Genomic DNA, 23,625 nt, shown 5'->3' on the forward strand with positions numbered 1-23,625 from the left:
CCCTTGGAAAAGCCAGCAGGATCTGATTAACTGAGCAAGAAGGGTGAAAGCATGTGTATCACTAGCGTTAACCTTCCTCTTGTGTTCATATCTCCTATATTCACCTATCAGCAGGAAATCTCTCTTGCTACTGTGCACAAGAAATTTCAGTCTGCTTTGTGGTGTGTACGACTCACAGCACTATAATCCTTCCTCAAACAATGACATAAACTCTCCTAAACTCTATTGCTATATAGGATCTAAGCAGCACCGTGATGGAGGCATATGTATATCTGTGAAGTCTGATAGGAACAGATACATATTTTTGTATCTCTGGGATTTATAAGGCACAATTTGAGAAGCACCTGTTTCTATCCCTTGTTACCAGTGAGCATCCTAAACACATAGAAAGTAAAAGCTGAACAGGGTTCCAGTAAGACCTACAGCCCACTCAAGGAATAGGTTTGCAAAAGATACAGTATTAATTTTTACTTTAAAAATCCTATTAATTTGTCTTTTTTATAAAAAATATGTTGCCACTCTTAGCCGTTTTGTTTGAGAGTTTGTAACTGAAAGAGAGAATGACTAGATGAGGCACTGAAATTCATTGAGTCACTCCTTCAAAATGCTTCTGTGGCAAGAATCTGTATCCAGCCGCTCCTCAATCCAGCATCGCACGCTAACCTGACAAGTATATGGTACACACAGCAGTCCCTTATTGCTCAATTTGATTTCCTTGTGGTTTCTGGTTAGCAAGCAATAGTCAGAAAATGCCATCCCCCTTAACTCACCGTAAGTAGCAAAGCAAATTCTCCCCCATTTATATCTTGTTTTAAAGGCGAACTCCTGCATCTCCACACAAACTAACTGCTCACAAGACACTTTGATCCCCAGCATGTACTCCCAACATGCACTGAATAATGCCAAGTTTCGTTCCCACAAACAAATCCCAACAAGTGCTACTGCACTGTTTCCAGTCTCTTCTGGCAGCAGTCAGTCCAGGCAGGGGCTGAGAGAGTCGTTTCACTTACACACGGTTCTCGGGGAATGCCACCATCTGCTTTTAGGTTGTTAAACAACACCTGTATCGGGACTGAAAATTCCTGTTAAATCCTGCAGCTTCTGACATGGGATAATTTCAGCTGTCTGCTAGGCCAGCCTTTGCCAACTGTGATAGATGTGCTCTAGACTTACACGAGTGGGAGAGGGAAGAGTCTGATCCACAGTGGTTTTCTTCAGGAGGGCTTGGGAGCCAATGCTCCTTCTGCACTCCCATCCACAAGGACAGACCCTTGTCCCCTAAATTGCACTGACAGTGTGAGAGAGCACATGGTGACCTGGGATTATGAGCTTGCCCAAGTTTGCAAAAAATGCAAGGAATGAGGCGAAGCAGGGAATATTTTTGACCTAGATCAGTTTTGTCCCCCCATGTCAGCCTATCGACAGTAGACCTGGCTTTAATCACCTCCTCAGACTTCTTCCAACCAAGCTGCTAAGTAGGGCAGAGCTGGGCACCGGCTACGCCTTGTTCCTGCAGCCTTTCTTTCTGCTGGATCAGGACAGACATATGGCGAAGGAGCCACCGTTGCAGCCTTGTTAAACCACCCCCTGGACATGCCACTCAAAGAGTGTCCAACAGAGGAGAGATCTGAATGATTCACCACTCCTGAGCCAGCATGCGCCTGAACACTGGTGTCATCATACTTATCTATTAATTAATTTATATTTATTAATTTCTGATATATCCACAACTACAGTACTGATGATAGTTGGCTATCATATGCAAGAGCAAGGGATGATACATACATAGTAACTCTGACATCCTTCTCCAGAAAGGCTAAAGTGTGAATGATGAAAAAGATGTCTAAGTATTAATATTCTCCAGGTGAAGAAACCACATAGTATGTCCAAAACCAGGTTATTGCAGCAATCCCTAGACTTTCCAGATCAGACTGGTGTTCTAAATATGCTTATTTTCTAACTTTTCACTAAAGACAGGTGACAATAATTGCATGATCATAGTTACAACCCAGATGTGGTTGCTTGCGGCACTTTTCAGCAGATGCAAGGGATAGTTAGAGGCATCAGCTTCACCCCAGAAGAGCTGCTGAAATTAGGACTGGCTTCTTTGCAGGAATTTAGAGGGTATAAATATCCACAGGCAACAGGTATTTATTTCTATGCCTGCAGGTAAAAGCAAGCGGTAACAGTAATTGCAAAGCAATACATTTCTAATTGCAATAGATCACACCCTTCAAGGCTAGACTTTGAGATTAGTTTCTGAGTCCTTAAGCATACTAAACAGTTTTTCTAGCAAGATACGGTATGCTTTCAGTAACATTAAAGAAGGAAGTATAGAATACCTGGTTAAAAACTTTTAAGGTTAGATGGGGAGGTATTCTCTCTCTCTTACACACATGCACACACACAAACATGAAAATGAGCTTAACACTTTCACACGCAAACCAAGTATTAAGTTCCCTCAGATAAAATCCATATGAAAGAAAAATGTGTTATTTGTTTATAATATTGCTGACTGTAAGGCATTGGCCACTGTACCTCCATTTCATCACCAAGCTGGACATGGGACAGATTTGGCCTCCTGACACAATGGTACACAGAGAAACAGCCAGAGCACCGGCGCTGCAGTGGCCTGTCACCATCAGGAGGGCTGAAGCACACAAACTTTGCTGACAGTTGCACAAGGGCTGGAGCCCGCTGCCAGGCAGAGTTCAGATCAGAAAGCAAGTGTTCACTTGCTAAGCCAGGGCAACTTGCACTCTCCATGGACCACCCCCAGAAAAAAACAGAAACCTGAAGCATAATTATTAACTTGTACAAGCTGCTTTTGTGTTTTTGTAAGGGTTATGATACAAGCAGTCCTTTTTTGAAAACCCCAAGAGAAAGACTCTTTGAGAAGCTATTTATTTATTCAGTTTTATCCTACAACTGTATGCCTTATATACCTTACCACAACTCTCATCCAGGATATCATTTGAGACTTTCATTTAAGTACTTCTCTGAATTAGAAAACAAAATCCTCCTTCTCTTGTATTTACATCCTCCCAATTTGCCCTTCATACCACTGCTTATTTAACCAGCTTAGCTGAAATACTTTTGTCCACTTTTGGTTTCTTGCTGCACTCCTTCAAGCATTTTTTCTGAAGAACGTGTTGTCTAGAAAACTGGGATCTTGTAGCAACAATTAACTATGGCAGAACCATGACTCAGACCCAAAATACTTTAATTTGGAGCACAGGCCTAATACCACACGCTCCTCTTCTCTTCTATAACTTGAGTTCTCTCATCAGGTTGTGCCTCAGATGGTGGGAGATTCCTGAGGTATTGGGCTTTTCTCGAGAGAATGAATGGTGAATCACAGCAACCTTAGGCAGAGCCAGGATACAGCTTAGCTGGCAGGAGAAAATAAAAATCAACTGACCTGAACCTCCCAGGAAGTACTGTCAAATGTGGACTTAAGGGGGAGGAAGGAGACAAAGACACTAATAGAGGCTAAAGGGTTTTTACCACCCTACTGGCTTCTGCCTTTGCCCTCTCCTGCCCTTCCCCGACCACCTCCTGGTCCATCCTCATGCTGATGTCTCACACCCCCTTGTTGTTGTACACCTTTACAGCCACTCATTGGCACCTCTAGCCAGCAAAGTTGAGCACAATGCAACAGCTCTGCAAAAGAGTTTGTGTCAATGTGCGCATGTGCACGTATGTATGTCTGACATACCACATCTTTCCACCTCGGATGCCAGTGACACGGGGCCACCCCCTATTGCATGACTCAAGGCAAAGGGCATGTCCCAGTAGAGAGGAGTAAGCAAGACTAAACCATCCTGTTCACTTATGACTGGGTGAACAGGGCAGAGTACCTCCATCAAAAATGTTTCTATATTCAAGGATACGCTCCTTAGAGGAAACACTGGGATTTCTATGGAAAGTACACACTCATTGCAAAAAATAAAGGTGTACTTTATCAAAAATCCAATTTTCTATTAGATGGCAAATTCTCACTCAGACCTACTCAGGTCTTGTTGACAGCTCTCAGACTCGGCTTTTGGCAAATTCCTTCAGGTTGTATATGCAAGGACTCTGTTTACCCTGTGGAGTCAAAGAGTGTCAGTGCACCACCACACCTACCCCTTCACCCTCCTCTGGACCTAGCCCAGGTGTGCCCTCCAGCCAGTGTACATGTAGGGGCTGCTCTGCATCTTCTGGGCACCCCAGGGGACCTGTGACGGGGAAATAAGTGCTCTTCAGCTCACTGGTGACATCCAGAGAGACGAAGGGGGAAAAACTGCAGGAAAAGGAGAAGCCAAAACCCTCAGCATGTTGGGCTGGCCTGGGGAAAACAGCAACCCAGTTGTTGCAAGCCTCCCTTCCCTCTGAGCGTCTCCACAGCAAGTGGCAGCAGCTCCCAGCATGGAGAGCATCCATCAGTGCCACAGGGCAGGCACATACTCCTTCCTGCTTCTCCTCCACATCCTCTTGGGCAGTGGGCATTACTCTTTCCTCACCCACCATGGCAATTTGCAGATGTTAAATTATACCCAGGAGGGCCTATCAAATATAAGAGAAGCCAAATAAGAATTATAGCTCAGAAATTTATATTAAAAAAAAGAAACAAACAAAACACTACAAAGGTTATGGAATTAAAACAATGTCTTTTCTCAGGCTCATGCTGAGCTCTAGGTGCATGCAACATTTCATGCAAATCAGATGTAATTTACTGTGTGATTTGTTTCTTCAATAAAAAAGTGAGAATATGGAGAACAATAATTTTCCTACATTTTAGCTACACATTTCTCCATAAATAGCATAACTATTATAATGACTTCTTGTATGTGCTTGTAGAGTGATTGCCTCTGTGTGAAACACAGGGAGATTATTTCTGTATTATGCCCAGGATGCTCCACAAAGTTCGGTCGTGAGTGTATGCATGTATGTGCACAAATACACATGCACACGCACACATGTATGTAACTAATAGATAGTACTATATACAAATACATGTATAGTCTATGATGTATGCTATACAATCTGTATATGTGTATGTGTGTGCACCTGCATGCATGTGTGTATCAACCATTTTGCTCCCGCTGTTCCTTTTGTCCAGAATCACTATATTCCCTCAGACAATGTGGCAGTGAACCAGCTTCTGGTGACAAAAACAGGGCTACAGCTGCCATGGACTTCCCAAAAATAAAGATTTTTCCACTGCAAATGAGGTACTTTTCATCACTTGCTATGTGGGCATGTAGGCGTTGCCGGATCCAAAATATATCCATAATCAGCAATACCGGCAAGCAAATATAATGGTGTCAATATAACATGCAGTGATGTTGCTAACCAAAAACCTTGCAAGACATAATTCTTTTCCCATACCTCCTCATATCTCACAATATGAGGGGTAACAAAATGGTCAGCATGATGAGTCCTTCAGTTGAAAAAGGCCTGATGAACTGTTATTCCCTGAGGTATAAAATGGGACTGTATGGTAGATGAGGCATTGTCACAACATCACTTTCCAAGGGGAAAAGCAAAGCATTAAATTTTTTTCTCAAATGCATTTTATTCAAAAAACTGGTTTTTAATTACCAAAAAAAATCTTAAATTGGGGCTTGGAATAAGGCAATTCCTGGGGAGAAGCACTTGTGTGAATAATTTCTAGAAGAGACCTTATCTACAATGTTTGAAAAACAGGTACGAAAGAGAACAAGATGCAAGGTTATGAAATGCAGAAGATGCTTATTCCATCTGTAAAATGGACCAGTAAGCTTAGAGACACACACACGCACGTACACAATGTGTATGTGTGACAATAAATTTTTATAATAAGCCTACGTGGAATATAGAAGTGAGAAAAATAGGTGGATAAATTACAGTGAACTTCTGATATTATTATATATTAAAGTATTTTATTACAAATAATTCCGTGGCACGCACTTAGAAAACTCAGGTTGGGTGTGAGGTTTGGGAGGGGGAAGTTATTCTGGTAAAGTAGAGCAGCTATTTTCCCAGCTGAATAGTAATGGGAGAATAATAAATTCTTGATTGCATTTTCTTGCTTTTTGACATTGTGTTTTAGATTTGTCATTTGTATATATTAATACATAATCAGCTTTGCAATAAATTCTGTTTGGGAAACCATTTCTTGATGGTCTTGATAGATTTGTACATAGAAACATAAAGGCAGACATCAATAAGAGAAGCTGATGCAAGATGTAAAAATGAAGAACTTAACCAAAAAATGCTGGGTTTATTTGTAAGTTTAGCAAAAAAGGAGAAATTTGGAGTTAAACCAGGGACATAAAACATAAAAATCCTAACTAACTTGCTCTGAACCCAGTATGTCAGTTTACTAAAAAAGACACCATGCTCAGGCAATGCAGGAATATTGATAATGATGTTTTCCATCTGGGAGAAGAAGGATAATGGCAAAGAGTCAGTGTTGTGCCAGGTCTGGAAAAGAGCATCACCAGCTGTATGAGTGAAAGCCCATATATCAGCCACTCTCAATTCCTACAGCAAATCTGCTCTTTCCTGGCTCTTTCACTTCCCTTTTACCCTCCTCTCTCTAGTAGCAGGACCTCCCAGACACAGACACAAAAGCTGCCCTGGATCTTTTGAACTGCCCCCACTACCTGCTGCTCACAGCATCTGATGCTAAAACCTCACCCATCCTACTTACAGGTACAAGGCACACAGAAACAGTGCTTGTCTCCTTCCAATGACGAGCATGACTTTTCTACTCCTTCATTCATCATAGCTCCATCAAGTGCTGCAAGTTTGGCCCCTTGCCCAATGGTGTCCATGCAAGCTAAAATAGTAATGATTTCAGACTTGCAGAAGTCTGGTCTTCTACACATCCCCACAAAATCACATTTCTTGATGGAGATCTTGAAAAAACTCATCCAGATCAAGTCAAGGCTTCAAGTCAAGGCTTAAGAAGTTGCTGTCTGCAGGAAGCCTAAATGAGTAGCTTCAGACACGTAACTTTTAGATGACTAAAACAAAGCTGAACCTCATTCTAAATGCTCAGTCCCTCAACAGGAAGATTCCTGCAGTCCCTGGAGATCTATTAAGGTGCTAGGAGGTCCACTAAGCCTGGTCACTTGGCCTCTCCCCTCAGGAGCTCATGGCTCCCAGAAGGTGAGACAGGGATGAGAAACCTGTCTGCCACTCCTCTACACCAAGCAGGTCAGCACTCCTCATCTTTGCCTTCTTATTCCCCCAAACCGTTTTGAGCCCAAGAGCAGAGCAGGGAATGTCACTCTGTTTTCTTTATGGGGCAAACCCCCAGAGTGCGAGGCATTTTTCCCTTTGCAGTATTGCTCTGCCAACTACTTGGCGTAATATTACTCGGAGCAGGGCAAGCCTTTCACAGACAGGAGCTGAGTCAGCTTTTCTCCCATTCACACGTTTCGCAAACAGATGAAGATTTTCTTCCACGTCTTTGCTATTTGAAACTTTTCACAAAATTACTTTATATATGCAGTGTCTGTGCAAAGATTTTGTTGCATGTGTTAAAAATTTGGAATTCCAGCTCTTGCAATGGCATATCCTGCACACTGCATTTTCATAGCTCGATTGGAGCGGTATAACTGTGAATTGTATTAACCTTGACAAGGGCCAAGTCAAAATTTGCTTCCTGCCAATAATTGACAGTATGAGCTGAAATTCACCGCTTTGTTGGAACATTTATGCCAGCAAATTGGTTTTCAGGTGTATTGCTGGTTTTCAAACACTCCGGTAATGAGGAACATATTAAACATCTAGACTGATTTATAGGAAACGAACCCAGAACAGGTGCTGCTACCTCAGCCCAGGTTTATTTGCTAACAGAATATGAATAGAAATATTTTATACTACACAGTGTATGTGGCAGGATACCTCAGTCCATCTCTCTCAACACAGATGGTTTTCTTATGAAGCAATTTCTAGGTCTCACGCTGAACCTTTTGTTTTCTGGAAAGAAAAAAAATTCAATCTGGGGGCTCCAATAGCTGGTAGACATTTTTATGATAGCTACAATGCAAGTATGTATTCAGAGGGATTTTTCAACACTCCTGGAGTAGTAGTAAACAACTTCTTTACTGCCTGATAATGCAGAGATACTTACTTTCATCAAAATAAATCTTGAACAGGTTTCAGTACTCCTCCAAAATGAGAGGTTCAGGGACTGGGACAGGAAGACCTTGGGAGGGAATGATACTTTATTGATTTACTTAGGTAACTATTTTCTTGGCAGTACTTAGCATGGGTGCAAAACACCTATTATGTGCTGACTGTAATTTTTTATAGCCCTCATTTAAAATGATGAAGTGGTTATTCCATGCTTGGTAGGGCTTTGTATGTTTTGTAAGACACAAGCCTCCTTCCAAAGGTTACACAAGCCCTGTGAGCATTCAGCCACAGATTTTCTGCTGCCTTTCAGATTGTCTGTGTTTGAGGTTTTATCTCAACACACCTGAAAAAGCACCTTCCCCATTTGTGTCCCCATGAAAAGGTGTCTCCATTCCACTCACTACCTTTGCAATTAGGAGTAATAATATATCCTCTATATTATATCCACTACAAAACAAATTCCTCCATTTTTCTTCCCATGGTGGATACAGGTCCCACTTACTCTCCTTACAAAGCACAATAAATCACAAAGAAGGGATTTGGGAAGCGGCATATTTACAACAGACACCAAAAAACCCTCTTCACCTTCCTTTTACTCAAGGAATTATCCAGAAGGAAAAACTAGCATGTGTCCAGGGAAAACTAGCATGTGTCCATTCCAAGTCTTGGAAATCACCGATTTTAATTCTGCAGAAGATCTGTCAAAGCTTATTTAAATAATTAAATAATCAAATAAATAATAATTAAATAAAAAATAAAAAATTAAATAATTAATTCCTCTGCCCCAAATGCTGGTGTCACTGTCATTAACTGAAGGACAGGATGCATGTAGACACCTTTCAGATAGGTATCCCTCTCTGTGCTAGACCCCCTGCCTCCCCAAGCTTGGAAAGGAACAGGGCCACCAAGGAAGCAAATAGTTAACCTGTTGTAAAGTTAACATCCCAGCTCATCTTTGTGATAAGCTGAATCCCCCCACTGCAAGCCCTTTCCATTGGCACAAACAGAGCATCGTTTGACGGGATCATGCGTTGTCACCTCCTGCAGCTCAGGGCAGTCTCAGATTGTGCCACAGGGACAAGAGGCAAGCAGGAGGCAATTTTCGCTTGCCAGGATTTTGAAACCTTCCCCCGCCTGCATCAAAAGGATGCTGTTGTATAAGGGAAGGAAACAAATCACAAGGGAGACAAAGATCCCTCCCTTGTAACAAAGGGCCCATCATTCCACATCTGATATATGTCTGAAGTCCAGGTTTGACATGCAAAGCTTAAAATCATTCCTTATTAGCACCAGCCAAATGCACATGACAGTTATGTGTTCCTCAGCACAAGGACATCATCCTTGTCCCCTTGCCACTGGTGAGAGGGGTACCCAGCAGGCATTGGCTGCTCGGGGTAAGGGGTCTCAGGCTGGACCTGACCAAACTTCAGCTAAGGTCAGTCGGGACTGGGATCATTTTGCACCCCCTCTCTTTCTGGCTTTGACAACCAATTCCACCATGAAGCTGAGAAAGCTTTTGAACAAACCTGCTGCCTCTCCACTAAAGAAGCTTTTGAAGAGGTCATGGATTAGCTCTGATCATCATCACTATAATGGCTCTATGAGTGAATACATTTCTTTCTTTGCTTTCTTGGAAACAGAAGAAAGGAAACTGAATGAAGAAACCAACATATGGGTTAAATGTTTGGGTGGAAAATAGCCATAAGAATAGATTTTGCCCCGTGGTTTGCCCTACAGCCAACCAAAGTCCACTTATGGTGAGATCAGTGAAAATACAAGGCACCTAATAGTGGGTCAGGTGAGATGTTACTCAGTAAGTATTGTACATTGCACATGTTATACAGAAAGATAAAACACTTGATTAACTGATTCTGGCAGCCTGGCACACTACAAAAGAAAAATTAACATATATCCTACAATCCTCAGCAATTACAGCATACTTAATCTGGATTTTTTTTATAATATAACTGTAAAAAATAATTTGAGAGTGGAATCATTAGCAACAAGACGACAGAACTATTAGCAAGCTAGGGAAAAGAGAATTAGTTGGTAGATACCATCATTATGTACTCAGATGCTAGTAGCAACTCCTTGAAATTACAGCTGATGGCACAAGGTTGAAGATGGCGCTGTGGATAAACATAAGTACTAATGCACAGAGGAGTTGGTTTTCTACAGACTCATTTCATACTTCTGTTAAACCATGACAGTCTGCCTACCAAAAGTGCCCAGCTTTGGACCAGAGGGAGCTGCCCAGTGAGGCTGCCCCAAATCAGCCAGCTCCCCAGCCTTGCTCCTTGGGAACGAGGAGCACCTACACACATGCATTTTGTGGCACTGCAGAGGTAACAGCCAGATATGCCCAAAACACAGGTTTGGGGCTTACATGTCCTCTGAACCCCCTCAGCTATGTGAAGCATCTGAAACCTTGCCCTCCTGGTCATTTGTGAGGTGAAGGAGAGCCAAACCCCTGCTGCTCACTGGGGTGACAGCACTCAGCATGACACCTCCAGACCTGGAAGTCATCTATTCCTCCTGCAGGATCATCTGCCCTCATGTAGTTAAGGAGTTAATACCAACCATATGGTTGATGACAGCAATTATTATAAACACAATGTCTAATGAAGGCAAAAGTATGGTAAAATAATTAGACTTAATTATGACATTCACATTTCAAATTATGTTTCACTTATCCTCTGTGAAAGATGAAAAATTCCTCCTGAAATGGAGCAAGTTTAAACTTCCTCTGTATTCCCCAAAGGGAGGATTCCTGCAGTGTTGGAGGGAACAGGGGGATGTGTTTATGAAGCCCCAGAAGGTGAGACTACATAAGGCGCCCAGGCTTTTTTTTTTTTTTTTTTTGCCCATCCACAGCCTTTTCTTTTTGCAGGTAACTTTTCTTCCTGCCCCAGTGCTCTCACAAATGGGCTGGAAGCCTCAGAGGGGTCAGAAAGGCAATAAGGATCCTGGAAAAATTCCCCAGCTCCTTCAGTCCCTGTGTTATTTCACACATTTGAACCTAGTTCCTCACACCAGCATCACTCAGGAGGGTCTCTTTGGGCTTCCTTCTAATGGTGAGCATGACCCAGAGCTCCCAAGGGCAGCCCCATCTTCCACTACTTGAAGAGGTCCTCCTTCTCCTTTGCTTCCCTAAGCACGCACATCTGGCCCCAGTCAATTTTAATTTACAAATAGCGGTCTCATTTTAGAAGTTTGTAACACATACTTGCACATAAAATATTGGCTGCAATGGGAGAGAGGAGTTTCAAGTTGGTGCATTTGTCACATTGCTCGGAATTCCAGCTGTATCGATTTGCTCAATTCATTTTACAGTGTTATTTTCATTAGCTAATCCTGGGGAGTTCACTGCCCTGTATCTATTAAGTACACACTCACATACACACACACATTCAGAGTGGGAAAGGACAGATTTCATTAAAGTGCACCACAGATGGGAAGGTATCCAAGTCACTTCCAATACATTATATTAGCTCAACTGGAGGTTTCCTTGGAGTTCACACAGTTCATGGTTAAAGCTTTTCTTTTGATGGCCTGAGTCACGCACTCCAGTATGTGCTTCATGATCACTGCCTGCTAGCAGGGAAATATTTATGCTATGTGGCTCAAACTTCAGCATGAAAATTATTTTGACAAAATACACGGTAAGAGCACTTGGTCTGCTCTACTTTATGTCAATATGAAAGTGCTTTGCATGTGGCCTCTTGCTTTATTCACTGTAACAGCTCAGTAGGAACCTGCAAGGTTGATCAAGAACCTGTGTATGAATGGATGCTCTTCACATAACCTGAAGCCATTTCTTCTGCATAAAGTCACCAATCATAATTTAGGAATGGCTGCTGTAGCGTTTTGTCATCCCTGGGAACATGTGCAGGCACATGGCACATTGGAAGAATGAAAATAACCTAATTTGAAACCAAAATTGTTTTGTACACACCTAGCAGGCTCCAGAGCCCATTTCTGCAGTGGGTACCCATCACTCTCCCATACCAAAAGCAACACTGACAGCTTGCAAAGCACCTGGTCTTCTAGAGCACCAGCAGCAGCACCAGCAGCAGAACTGAACGGTGGGCAACCACCTCCAGCCCACCCACAGCCTCCCTGGGCAGCAGCAGTTCCCCCTGTGTCCTGCCCCTGCTCTGGTTCCCTCCTTGTGTGAGCCCTGTCTCTGCAATCAGGCAGCGAGGCACAGCCACAGCTCCCCTCCAGGGCTGCTGGTGTGTCTCATGCCTGATAGCTCTTGTCAGGGGAAAAAAGCACCCGGTGCACGCAGGATTTGAAATTACAGCAATATACTTAAGCAGATGGGAGCCATCCTCCCTTGCAAAGTAAATTCCAGCCAGCAGCCAGTGCTACCGGAGTCTGAAGAATGTAATGACAGTGTCCAGAGGAAAACCTGCCAGATTGTTAGTTGTTCCATGTAACAAATCACACCCTTTTGAAACTCCCTGGGTGCCATTGCAGGGCACCGTACAAACTGCAGAAGTCCCAGCGAGGCCCCTGGGACAGCACTCCATGCAAATATTTTTCTTTTTCAACATCCTCAGCACCACATGCAAGTCTCTTTATCATGCCATTTCTGCACAGGCAGGATCCTTCTGCGCCTGTTGACCACCTCAGGACTTGCCGGATCTGCTGCCAAGCACCATCCCTCTCACGTTGCCTCCGCCACCCTCCCCAGTCCCCCAGCCACCAGGGAGAGGCTCCTAACCAGAGCCCAGTCCTGGGGCCTCCAGACCATCCATGAAGATGCCCAAGACGCTCATTCAAATCTTCCAGTGAGGATTTCCATGCACCCTTTAAATAAATCATGTGGTGAAATTGTTTTCATTATTCACTCAGTTCTGCCTCAACATGACCGGCCCCGTGAATTTACCTTGCCGTGCGAGGTACTCACAGGCGGCAGCAATACATACCGCAGGATGCTCTCCTTGGTGGGAAGACAAGCAGGGAGGGAGAGCTGGCTGGTAGAGCCTTGCAGCAAGTATGTTTTTCCCAAAAGGTGAATCAGTATTTCTTTTTCGAAGTGACCTCAGCTGAGTAAATCATTAATTCAAGAAAAGTGCAAAGACTAAGCCATGGGATTTGCAAATGCTGCTCATGCACGTGAAGTACAGAAATGCCTGTGTCTGCTTATAGGATCTATATTACCACAGGTGGGGACAGTGTACATAATTGTCACTGTAAAGTCGCAATATTTTCCAGCAACTCACAGGTAGGAGTTTATGAGCACTTATGTTTACCCTATATGTAGAAAAAATAAGTACAGTTGACTCATAATACTCACTGGGAAATACGGACTTTTTATTCATTCATAGTATTTGGAAAGACTCTTCATTCTTATAAAATCCGCATTCACCTAGGGCAGTTTTCAGACCATTCACAGTTATCTGATGTTGGAGCCTTGGAAAATTGCTACAGGGCAGAGAAGGAATGAAGATGCATAGGCTCCCTAACAGCCAAGATTCTGAATTACATCACTGTTCCATAAATATATTCATTTTATTCATGTTCATTCCTGAAAGAATTTACTGCACCGAGGATGTCATCTTGACTATGCATCTTAGAATTGATCATTTCCCCAATTAAGCTGTTCGGGCCTCAGACTTAAAGAGCTGTCACAGCTGCTGCAAGCTGATTTATCTCCTGATGACGGGCAGAGCTCCTGACCAAAAATTATTGATGACAGAGCTTCTTTTTTTGAAATAACCTTAACCCGAGCATATATCTTTTTAGTCACATTAATATCTGAACACATACCCCCAATTCTTAGCCAGGTGTTAAATGGATGTAAAATCTTAAACCTTAGTCTTTTAATACAGAGCCTTTCAAAAGAAGAATAAGAGATTAATCCAGCCCTGTTCTGTGCCAGGCTGAACAGCAACTGCTGCTGTTTCATGGGAAGCGCGGGCTCTGAACGGGGCTTTGGTTTACATCGCTCTGCTTCCCAGGCAGCTCTCGCACCACAGTGCCCTGGAGCTCTTCATTGCAAGACGTGACTTCCCTGGGCTGGTTGGCAAAAGGATTCCCCCCAGCAGAATCATAGAATCATAGAATCATAGAATCATAGAATCATAGAATCATAGAATCATAGAATGCTTTGGGTTGGAAGGGACCTTTAGAGGTCATCCAGCCCAACCCCCCTGCAGTGAGCAGGGACAGCTTTAACCAGATCAGGGTGCTCAGAGCCCCATCCAACCTGACCTTCAATGTTTCCAGGGATGGGGCCTCCACTGCCTCTCTGGGCAACCTGTTCCAGTGCTTCACCACCCTCATTGTAAAAAACTTCTTTCTAATGTCTAGTCTAAGTCTATTCTTCTTTAGTTTAAAAGAAGAAGGCACAAAGATGAAAAGCAACAAATGCCCACTCACCAGTCCAGGACAGTCATTTTTTTTTAAGCCTCCTTTACGAACTAGCACCAGTCCCACTGAAGTCAACGAGGAGTTCTGCCATCTGCATTAGTGAGGCAAGAAATGGGCCCTTCATCAGCATGGTTTTGTGGCCATCACTACAGCAGTTGGGGCGCATTGCACTGCACTGGCCAAAAGAACTTTATTAAATTTAATTACTTAGCAAATTTTACCATAAAATAAATTGAAGGGACATCATTTATGAGGGTTGTTGCATACGCAAAATGGCTTGAGTCTGTATGAAGGCTTGGACAGCAGGGTCCTGACGTAGTTGAGTTTTCTTGTCCTGTGAAAGCATAACAGGATACAGGCACAAACTCAAACCAAATTTCCTCTGATTTGAACAGCCCTAAAATCTTTTGTACCTTAAAAATCCCCCTCACAAATGCCAGTGAGTGTGAGATAATTCATACATTCAGCTGAGCAGTTCTACCATATTCCAGATATATGTCAAAACTTGCACTTAAACTTTTGTTTTAATTAGTTTAAAAATTCATCCAAATGTTTAAAAGTTTTAAACAGCTAAGCGTCTTTCTTATTATTCAGCTCTCTTATTATTCATTTTCAAAAGGCCCTCTGACACCTATCAAATCTGATAGACGGAGCAGTGATTTCTCTCAGGCGAGTGTAAATCTTACACCACTTCCACATGATATTACTTTCCACATGTCTGATGGCTCTGGAAACAAGTAATCAAATTAATAGGACTATTTAACTTTCATTCATATCTTAGCTGCCACCATAAATTTCAACTGTCAGAAGATGGTAAAATGTTAGTTTTGCTTTATTTGGAGGAGATATTCATTTTCACAACTTCTGCCTTATTAAATCCAGCAGCTTATTTCTTGGGTAAGACAGTATGATTCACAGTGACAGCAATTTCAATAACCACTCCAAACCTTTGCTATTTACATTTGGTTTTGTGAACAGGTCATATTCCCAGCATTAAAAGTTTATGATGATTTAATAGGAAGATTGTAAATATAATCTACCTGGGTCTGAAAACTTCAGTGGTTAAAAAAAATACAATGGGAACCAAATGCAGCAACACAGTTCCTCAGCTGATCCACTGAGTTCCTCTTCAGCAATATTCATTACTAGGAACATATCAAAATTGTCCTCTGCTTACTCTGCTGACTTCTCACTGCCTATTGCAGCAGGTTCATTATGTCATTATTCATCTGCAAAATGCCCAGTAGTCCCAGCCCAGGATATGTAAAGGAACACATTACTTTACATGAACAAGTTTTGCTGTCTTCTCCTCTGCCTTGGCTCAATGGAAATAGCACAGAGAACTGCTGGTCCACGGCCGAGGAACTGAGGGTATGATGAAGGCAATGCAAAAGTCATCAGCTACTGCAAATTTATGAGTTTTCACCCCTCAGACGAGCTGTAGTAATAGCCTGCCTGCGTGCTCTGAGCCCATCTCAGTTGCAGACTGAAACTTTTTAATTTAAACCTCCATGAATCACACCACTTGTTCCCCACTGCCCATTACAAGTGAAGGGCAGATTTTCAACCTACCCTTTGCCGGTTACAGCTCTTTGCACATTTCAGTAAAACGTCATGCAAGCATCTTCCCCTTCAGCCTCCATCCACACACACAAACCATTCCCTCAAGAGGAAAAGCAAAACAGAAAGTGTGTGATGGTTGCTATCAACATTGCTTCACACAACTGAGTGGATGGCAACTGAAGACCATGGTGGGTCTGTGTGACATGCAGAGTGGCATGAACAAAATAGCATCTCACCAGTTTTACTCAAATATCTTGAAACACATAAAATGGATTTTGGTTGTAGTAAGGACCCTGTGCAGTGATTAAATAGATCAAAACTCACTGCTCAGAGTCGAAAACTGCTTGAGCTGTTCTGCATTCAGTCGTAATAAACAGTTTGCAGAAAAGATTATCGGTCTTGTGACATGATAGTTTGGCATTTGCAACTTAAAATTACATTGGACATTTTGCAGCTTTATGATATTGCAAATTCAGGCTTGGTTGGCTATCCATTATCATCTTACTTCTTTCAGAATTACTGCTTCCCAGGTTTCTTCTTCCTCTTGGAGATATGTGTTTCAGATTATTTTCCCGCAGATTTATTATCCTGCAGTTTTCCGGGATGAATCTCCGTTTCTATAAAAACCGCTGCCTACCTTTATAATCTCTTTAGGTCTCTTTTTATTATCTCATTTTCTCTCTAGTCCTCCTAATTCAATATCCTCTGAATTTTGTAATCATGCTCTTCACACTTTTTTCTTTTAGATCATTAATGACAGTATTTAATACAGCCTCTCTTTACACCACTCCTAAAGTACTGCATGATCATAATAATGCTTAGCTTTTAGAAAGCACAATCTATCCATAAGTCACAAAGCATTTCATATGTCAGGTAAATGCTGTTACCCCATATTACAACCAAAGATGCAAATGATTCAGGCACTCACAAAAGCTGGTTTCCTTTCCCTGTGCTTCATCTACAGTCAAGGGACAGAGAGATACAAACTTCTCCAGAGCCCAGTTTGGAGTGGCTAAATGAGCTTTCTACTTTGAGCAGCCCTTTAGGGAAACCCCAACACCTCTATAGGGAGTCAGGAAGACTCTGGCAAATACCCATGGGGAAGTGACCTTGGCAAAGGAGAGCTGGGACCCGAACCAAGCTCGGTCCGCCCTTCGCCAAGTGGAGCATACTGCAGGTCTCCGTCCCTGCTTGGCACATGGGCAATTTTCTGTGTTGGGAAACTTATGTATGGACAAGAAGGAATTAATTCCCCAGTTAAGTTTTGAGTAAATGCTCAGTATTTTTCCCAGATGAAAAACTGAAACTTTCACTTCCCAGTTTTCAATAAAAAGCTGTATAATTGTGATGTGAAAGACCCTGTTTAATGTGCCTCCACAGAGCACTGGCTGTGGCTTCCTGGACCACTAGTGGCCCATTGGCCACAGCCTGGGAAGCACAGACAGAAACTGATGGTTTTTGTGATCTAGTCAGTTTGTGGCAGCGTTCAGAGAAACCCCATCCCCACCCAGTACTCCAAAGGCTGGTATCATCTGTTTCAGAGGGACACCAAATTTCTCAGCCCTTCCAGTCTCCTTCTTCCACACAACCTCCTGTTAAGCCTCTGCGGTGCACCGGTCTCTCAGACAGTATCTGGCCCACAGCACAGCGGTTTTATATATGACACGCTGTGGACGAAGAATGGACAGGTAGGAGGAAAAAGGCACCAAAACTGGCGTTACCCAGCCTTCCCAGCTCTGCAGCCCCAGCCAGGCACTCCCACACACCTGTCAGAACTAGGACTTTGCAGACATAAAAAGCCACCTTTGACTCCAGTACCTACCACTGGAAACTGAGGAGGAGAGGTCAAAAACAAATCAAAATGAATGCATGTAGATCACAGTTGCTGGATTTCTCTCCCACATGCCCATTAGCTGCTTAGGTGAATGTCTCTCTTAGGATGTAAAGCGCCTTTACTGCGTCCTAAGAAATTTACAGGCCACTGCCACTGGACCTCCTCAGCCCTCTCTCAAATCCGGAATATCCTGAACCATTACTTAGCTGCCTGGCAGCAACCATGTGAATATTAGTTGCAGCCCTGGAGCAGCTACTCAGTCTAGCTGGAAACATGGAAGGACACGTCTGCTGCTGCCTTGTGACCAAGTGCTTTTCTGTCCCCCGCTGCTACCCTTGCCAGGTGCAGGGGCACAGCTGGCTTTCGCTCCCCCTGAGGCTTCGTGCCTGGCTAGGGCACACAAATAGCTGTGCAGCCCCATCTTGCCTCTGCCCCTCGACATGAAGGTGGTTTGCTAATCTGTGAACTAATCCCACCATTTCAAACAACGTTTTGTTCTGAGCACTGGATATTTTCAGAGGTACCATGTGCCTGCAGCTCCCACTGAAATTCAGCTGGGCTGACTGCCTCCAAAAGGGTGTTATGGGGGGCAATCAGAGCTGAAGACAGCCAAAATAAGAAAACCATTCTTGAAAGTCACAGCCTAAAAGTTCTTCTCCTGAGCACTGTGTTTCACTCATAGTTTTGGGGACACTGTCTCAGACAGGAAAAAAATACATGGAAAGATGCATTTGTTTGAATCAGAAGTATCCTCTGGTGGTCAATGCCTATTTGGTATCTTCTTCACTTAAGATGGAACAAATAGTAGGACAATATTTTCAACAGCTTTCCAGTTTAAATAAATAAATAAATAGATAGATCCAAAAATCCAGTGACCACTGTTACTTTCTGCTGCTATTTCACAGTTCGGCCATACACTTTGGATTAGCATTAAGCTATTATTGACTGTCCAGTGTTAGGAGCATTCTGATTAGCAGCAGCAATGCAATACAGGTATTTTTCAAAGGTGGAAGGATGTTTACCTCACTTTTTTTGGTCAAATTTCACTCTGAATAATTAGATTCTGAATGCCTAAAGTGTCAAGGGCTTTGTTTGGGTAAGATATTAGCTTCTTGCCATAAAACTACAATGTAATAATTTTTGCACTGTTAAACAGCTGCCATTATCCACATGAAAGGTAGCTCTGTGTTGCTGATCAATGAAATAAATTATTACCTCATACCCTCTTCACCATATTTATGGAGGCAGTGTCCATGCTACTGATAGCAAGACCATAGGATATTTTTGTCTATTTACTTCATTTAACATGACCCATGCCTACAGTCCCCCTGTCAGGAAGTTAAGTCTAACATCCCAAGCCTACAAGGAGCTGCAAACAGGCAGGAACTCCTGCGTATTTAGCAAAACATCCTGTGCAAACACATTCAGATTAGATGAAGGAGTTTTCATTCCCTGCTATGTTTTAATTAGTTGAAAATCTTTGGGGAACAAAACTGACCAGAAACCTCTTATGGCAGAGCTGTGGCTAGAGCATGGGCTCCATACACCTCTTTCCTCCTGTAAAAACCTAGACAACCAGCTCCTACTTGCAAGAGTGTAACATGGGACTAGAGGATTATCCGTCACAATTCAAACGCAATTCTCTGATAATGGTAATAGTGTTCCAGTGTTAGAAGTGATAGACTTACATAATTAGCTGCAAGTGCTATTTCTGTGTGTGTAAAATCTTTTAATTATTTCCTTTTTAATTATTTTAAATTACCTAATAACTCTTTGGCAAAGAGGGATGTATGGGAGGGAGGTAGCACGAGCCCGCTGTCGTTATGAAAGCTTTTCAAGAGCTCCATTATGTGCTGTGAGCATCTGACTCTTTGTAGCATGAGTCACCCACAAAGTCTTGAGCCATCAAGTAATTAAGGTTCCTTAATACAGAGTGGGAGGGGAGGAAGTAATATCATTTGTCGTTATGATCAGTCACATTCCTACAAGTATATATCATAACTGTTTTATAAATGGATTATTAGCAAATCAGATTACAGCACTAATTATTTCTCCCAGCATTTCCCTTACCCATGTGCTGTGGACTCATCCACTCCCCAGTACTATTATACTTCTCTTCCATCTGTTTTCTTCCCTCTTTGCTATCTCACACACATACACAATCATTTATGTAAACTCACCCGGGACAGAAAGAACCCAACAATAGCTGTTATCAACACTTCAAAGCAAAAAACATTGCTGGTTGTCACTGGAAATCTTTCTGAATGGATAGCTGTGCAGCAACCTAGGTACAAGGTGGTCGTAACCCAGTTCTGAGCAGAGCTATGAAAGAGGAATTCGCAACACAAAGCCATCTCCATGCTGGCGAGCAATCTCAGAAGAAAGGACAAGAATTGGCAGGCCTGAAAAAAACCCCACCTTTCTCACCTTTACTGGAAAAAAACAGGGCCGTTAGATAAGACATGTTAGGTAATTTTTTTTTCCTTTCTAATGAAGACCGAGCTGGTGGGAGCTACATTATTCCAGCAAAAAATCAAGGGCAGGACAAAGTTGAACAAGACCTGATGAAAGGAGCAAAGTGGAGGTGCAGGAATTAAAACAAACTAAAGGAAAAAAAAGGTGAAATCATAGGTCAACTTTACTACACACAGTCAATGAAACCTGTTATAATTTTCAAGAGCACCCACAGGATTTAGCAGCCCTGAGGAAGTGTAATCATTGTGCCAGTTGTAAAATTTCACAAAAAAACCTGAAATCTAGATGTTCTTGTTTTGCTGTTTTGTACACCCTACAAAATTCATTAAAACCATCAAGCCAAAGCCTGAAATGGTACGCAACGTAAAAGGTAAGGCAAAGCTTCTCCCCTGCTCCCCTTCCCAGCAGTGTAAAACACAACTTCTGCCGCAAATTTACCCAAGAGTAAAGGAAGGATTTCAGGGTAAAAACTAATGGGTCGTGAGACCACATTTCTTCTGCCAATTCTCCAATCTTGCTTTTGCCATTTCCAGAAGAAAAAGCAATTGAGAAGATGGTGCAGTCTGCATAAATTCCTTTGCCAACTAGTAAGGTGTGATTAACATTACCCCAAGTGGTTGCTAGGGAAGGATGAAGAGCATTAAAAATGCCAGCTTTAGGCTCAGCAATACTGAAGAATTTGCAACAGACTTCTGCTTAATCTCCTCATGGCCTCTAACCTCCCAATCAGGGTACACACAACCAACTATTTGCTGAAGCTGTCCTCTTATGAACACAACTGCTCTCCTCATTGCTACCAAAGCATTGTTTGTGTTGGATCTACTCTCATCCATATTGTCCTTATCTCAACTACATTAAATGCACATCAAGGCAAAAACCCAGCTTTCCACCCATAAACAGAGCTACCATATACATTTCAAGGCATGGTGATATATCAGTAACAAAAAAAGAGGCACCAGATCAAGAACATACACCGATGTCCAGAAGGGCTGTTGGTTTCCACTACGTGCACATGCCTCCACAAGCTGGACAAAGTTGTCTTGTGTTCAGCTCTGCCACTAGCGCTGCAGGCGAGAGGAATGAAAGCTCGGTACAGCCTGACTGTGCTGGGTTGACCTTGGCTGGATGTCAGGTGCCCACCAAGCTGCTCTATCACTCCCCTCCTCAGCAGGACAGGGGGGAAGAAAAGAAGATGGAAAAAAGCCTCATGGGTTAAGATAAAGGCAGTTTAATAAAGCAAAGCAAAAGCAAAGGCCACACACGGAAGCAAAGGAAAACAAAAGATTTAGTCTCTACTTCCCATCAGCAGGCAATGTCCAGCCACTTCCCGGGAAGTAGGGCTTCAGTACATGTACCAGTTGCTCCAGGAGACAAACATCATAATAACGAATGCCCCCCCTCCTCCTCCTTTCTCTTAGGTTTTATTGCTGAGCAGATGTCATATAGTATGGCATATCCCTTTGGTCAGTTTGGGTCAGCTGTCCTGTCTATGTACCCTCCCAAGACCTTGTCCACCCTCAGCTTACTGGGTGAGGAGGCCATGTTGGAGAGACAACCTTGATGCTGTGCAAGCACTGCTCAGCCGTAGCCAAAACACTGGTGTGTTATCAACACCTTTCTTGCTACCAATCCAAAGCACAGCACTATGAGGGCTGCTACAGGGAAAATTCATCTCAGCCACACCCAATACACTGACACACCAACCCCGGCCACAAGGAAAGACCCACAGATCTCACCATTTCCTTGGTGTGTGGCCCAGCAGCTTGCAGGATTCCCTGCAAGGGGCACACTGGAGGAGGGTGCTCGGTGCCAGCCCCTTTGTCTTCATGGGTGTTTTGCTTATGTTTTTGAGGAGGGGGGTCTCTGGATGGATGGATGATTCACAAGTGTTGGCATCCCATGTTCACATCTTTAGGAGAATGTAACTCAAAAGTATAATTACGTCTCCTCCCATCCCAGTTAACCTGAAGATGGCAGCTGAATTTCTGCTGGCTGAAAAGCTTAGGTTTGTCCACAAATGCTTCCCACAACACTGGTCTATCCCTCTGTAGACCAGGCTTGATTCTTTTTAAATATTGCTATGGTATCATTTTAATCAGTAATTACACACAAAGCAGAGTCATAAACGCTCTCTAAAGTGAGTCCCCCTCACTGGTACTGAAACAATAGCATAGGCCTATGGTATGGGCAAATGTCTCAACTCTACTCTCTCTAAGGTGCTAGTTCACAATGTTAAACCTATAAAACTCAATCATACTCTAGCCTGGGAGAAAAATTCAGAGAAAACTCTGGAGGAGTCAATTTATTTGGAAGTTAACCAGACATATTTCAATCTCGATTGGACATCTTGAGACACAACATAAATTTTTATATAGGTTATTTGATTCTCACACCTCATAAATTAAATAGAATGATCTCTGATATGTCTAATGCCTGGTGGTAAAACTGTGGAAGGATGGATTTCTGGTACATTTGTTTCCAGTGCCCTGCAGTTAGGTCCTTCTGGGCATCAGTTAAGGTTAAAGTGAAATGAGGGGCAGTGACAGGAGACAGTTTCAAGTCCTGAGCAATTTGCAAAGGGAAGTCAGCTTGCTGGGGCCAGCCTACCAGCCACTCTGCATATGACAAAGATATCAGTGAGTTAGGTATTCTTGCCAGGCTCTGCTCAAAATTGCCCCAAAACCATAGAAAGCTGAAGTGTCGCTTGGCACGTTGAAAGCAAACATTCCAGCAAAAACTGTTTTCAAAACACAGCTGCATGACTAATTTGTTAGGTCAATTTATCTCATCCAAAGTTGCTCACACCTTTCCATATATTTGCCATTTGAGTGAGCCAATAATAAAGTTTGATTTTAAGCTGCAAACGGTATGAAAATCAAATTAAATTGTATCTTGCAAACCTCTCAACTGAATATAGAGTGGGCTAGCCATCTAAATCCCATGGTGGGTTTTTGTGTCTTTGACTGGGCAACACAGAGACAAAGTAATGCAGCATGTTACAATTCAGAATTTGACCCATGTTGACTAGCTGCATGATACATCCAGTCAGGAAGAGAAATAATGCCACTTACAGACTCATGGTCCACAACTAGACATAACCTGCATGTGAATAATTGTGCAAACACACTATTTGTGTTTCTGAATGTACAGTTGAAAATTGCTTTCAGTAAAACTCAGGATAAAACACCACTTCTCTGTAATTCCACAAGTAAAACTCACGTGTTTCCAGGAAGCAAACACCATCAAATGAAAACTCG

The sequence above is a fragment of the Pelecanus crispus genome, chromosome 3 (assembly GCF_030463565.1).
Source record: "Pelecanus crispus isolate bPelCri1 chromosome 3, bPelCri1.pri, whole genome shotgun sequence".
In the NCBI taxonomy this organism is placed as follows: Eukaryota; Metazoa; Chordata; class Aves; order Pelecaniformes; family Pelecanidae; genus Pelecanus; species Pelecanus crispus.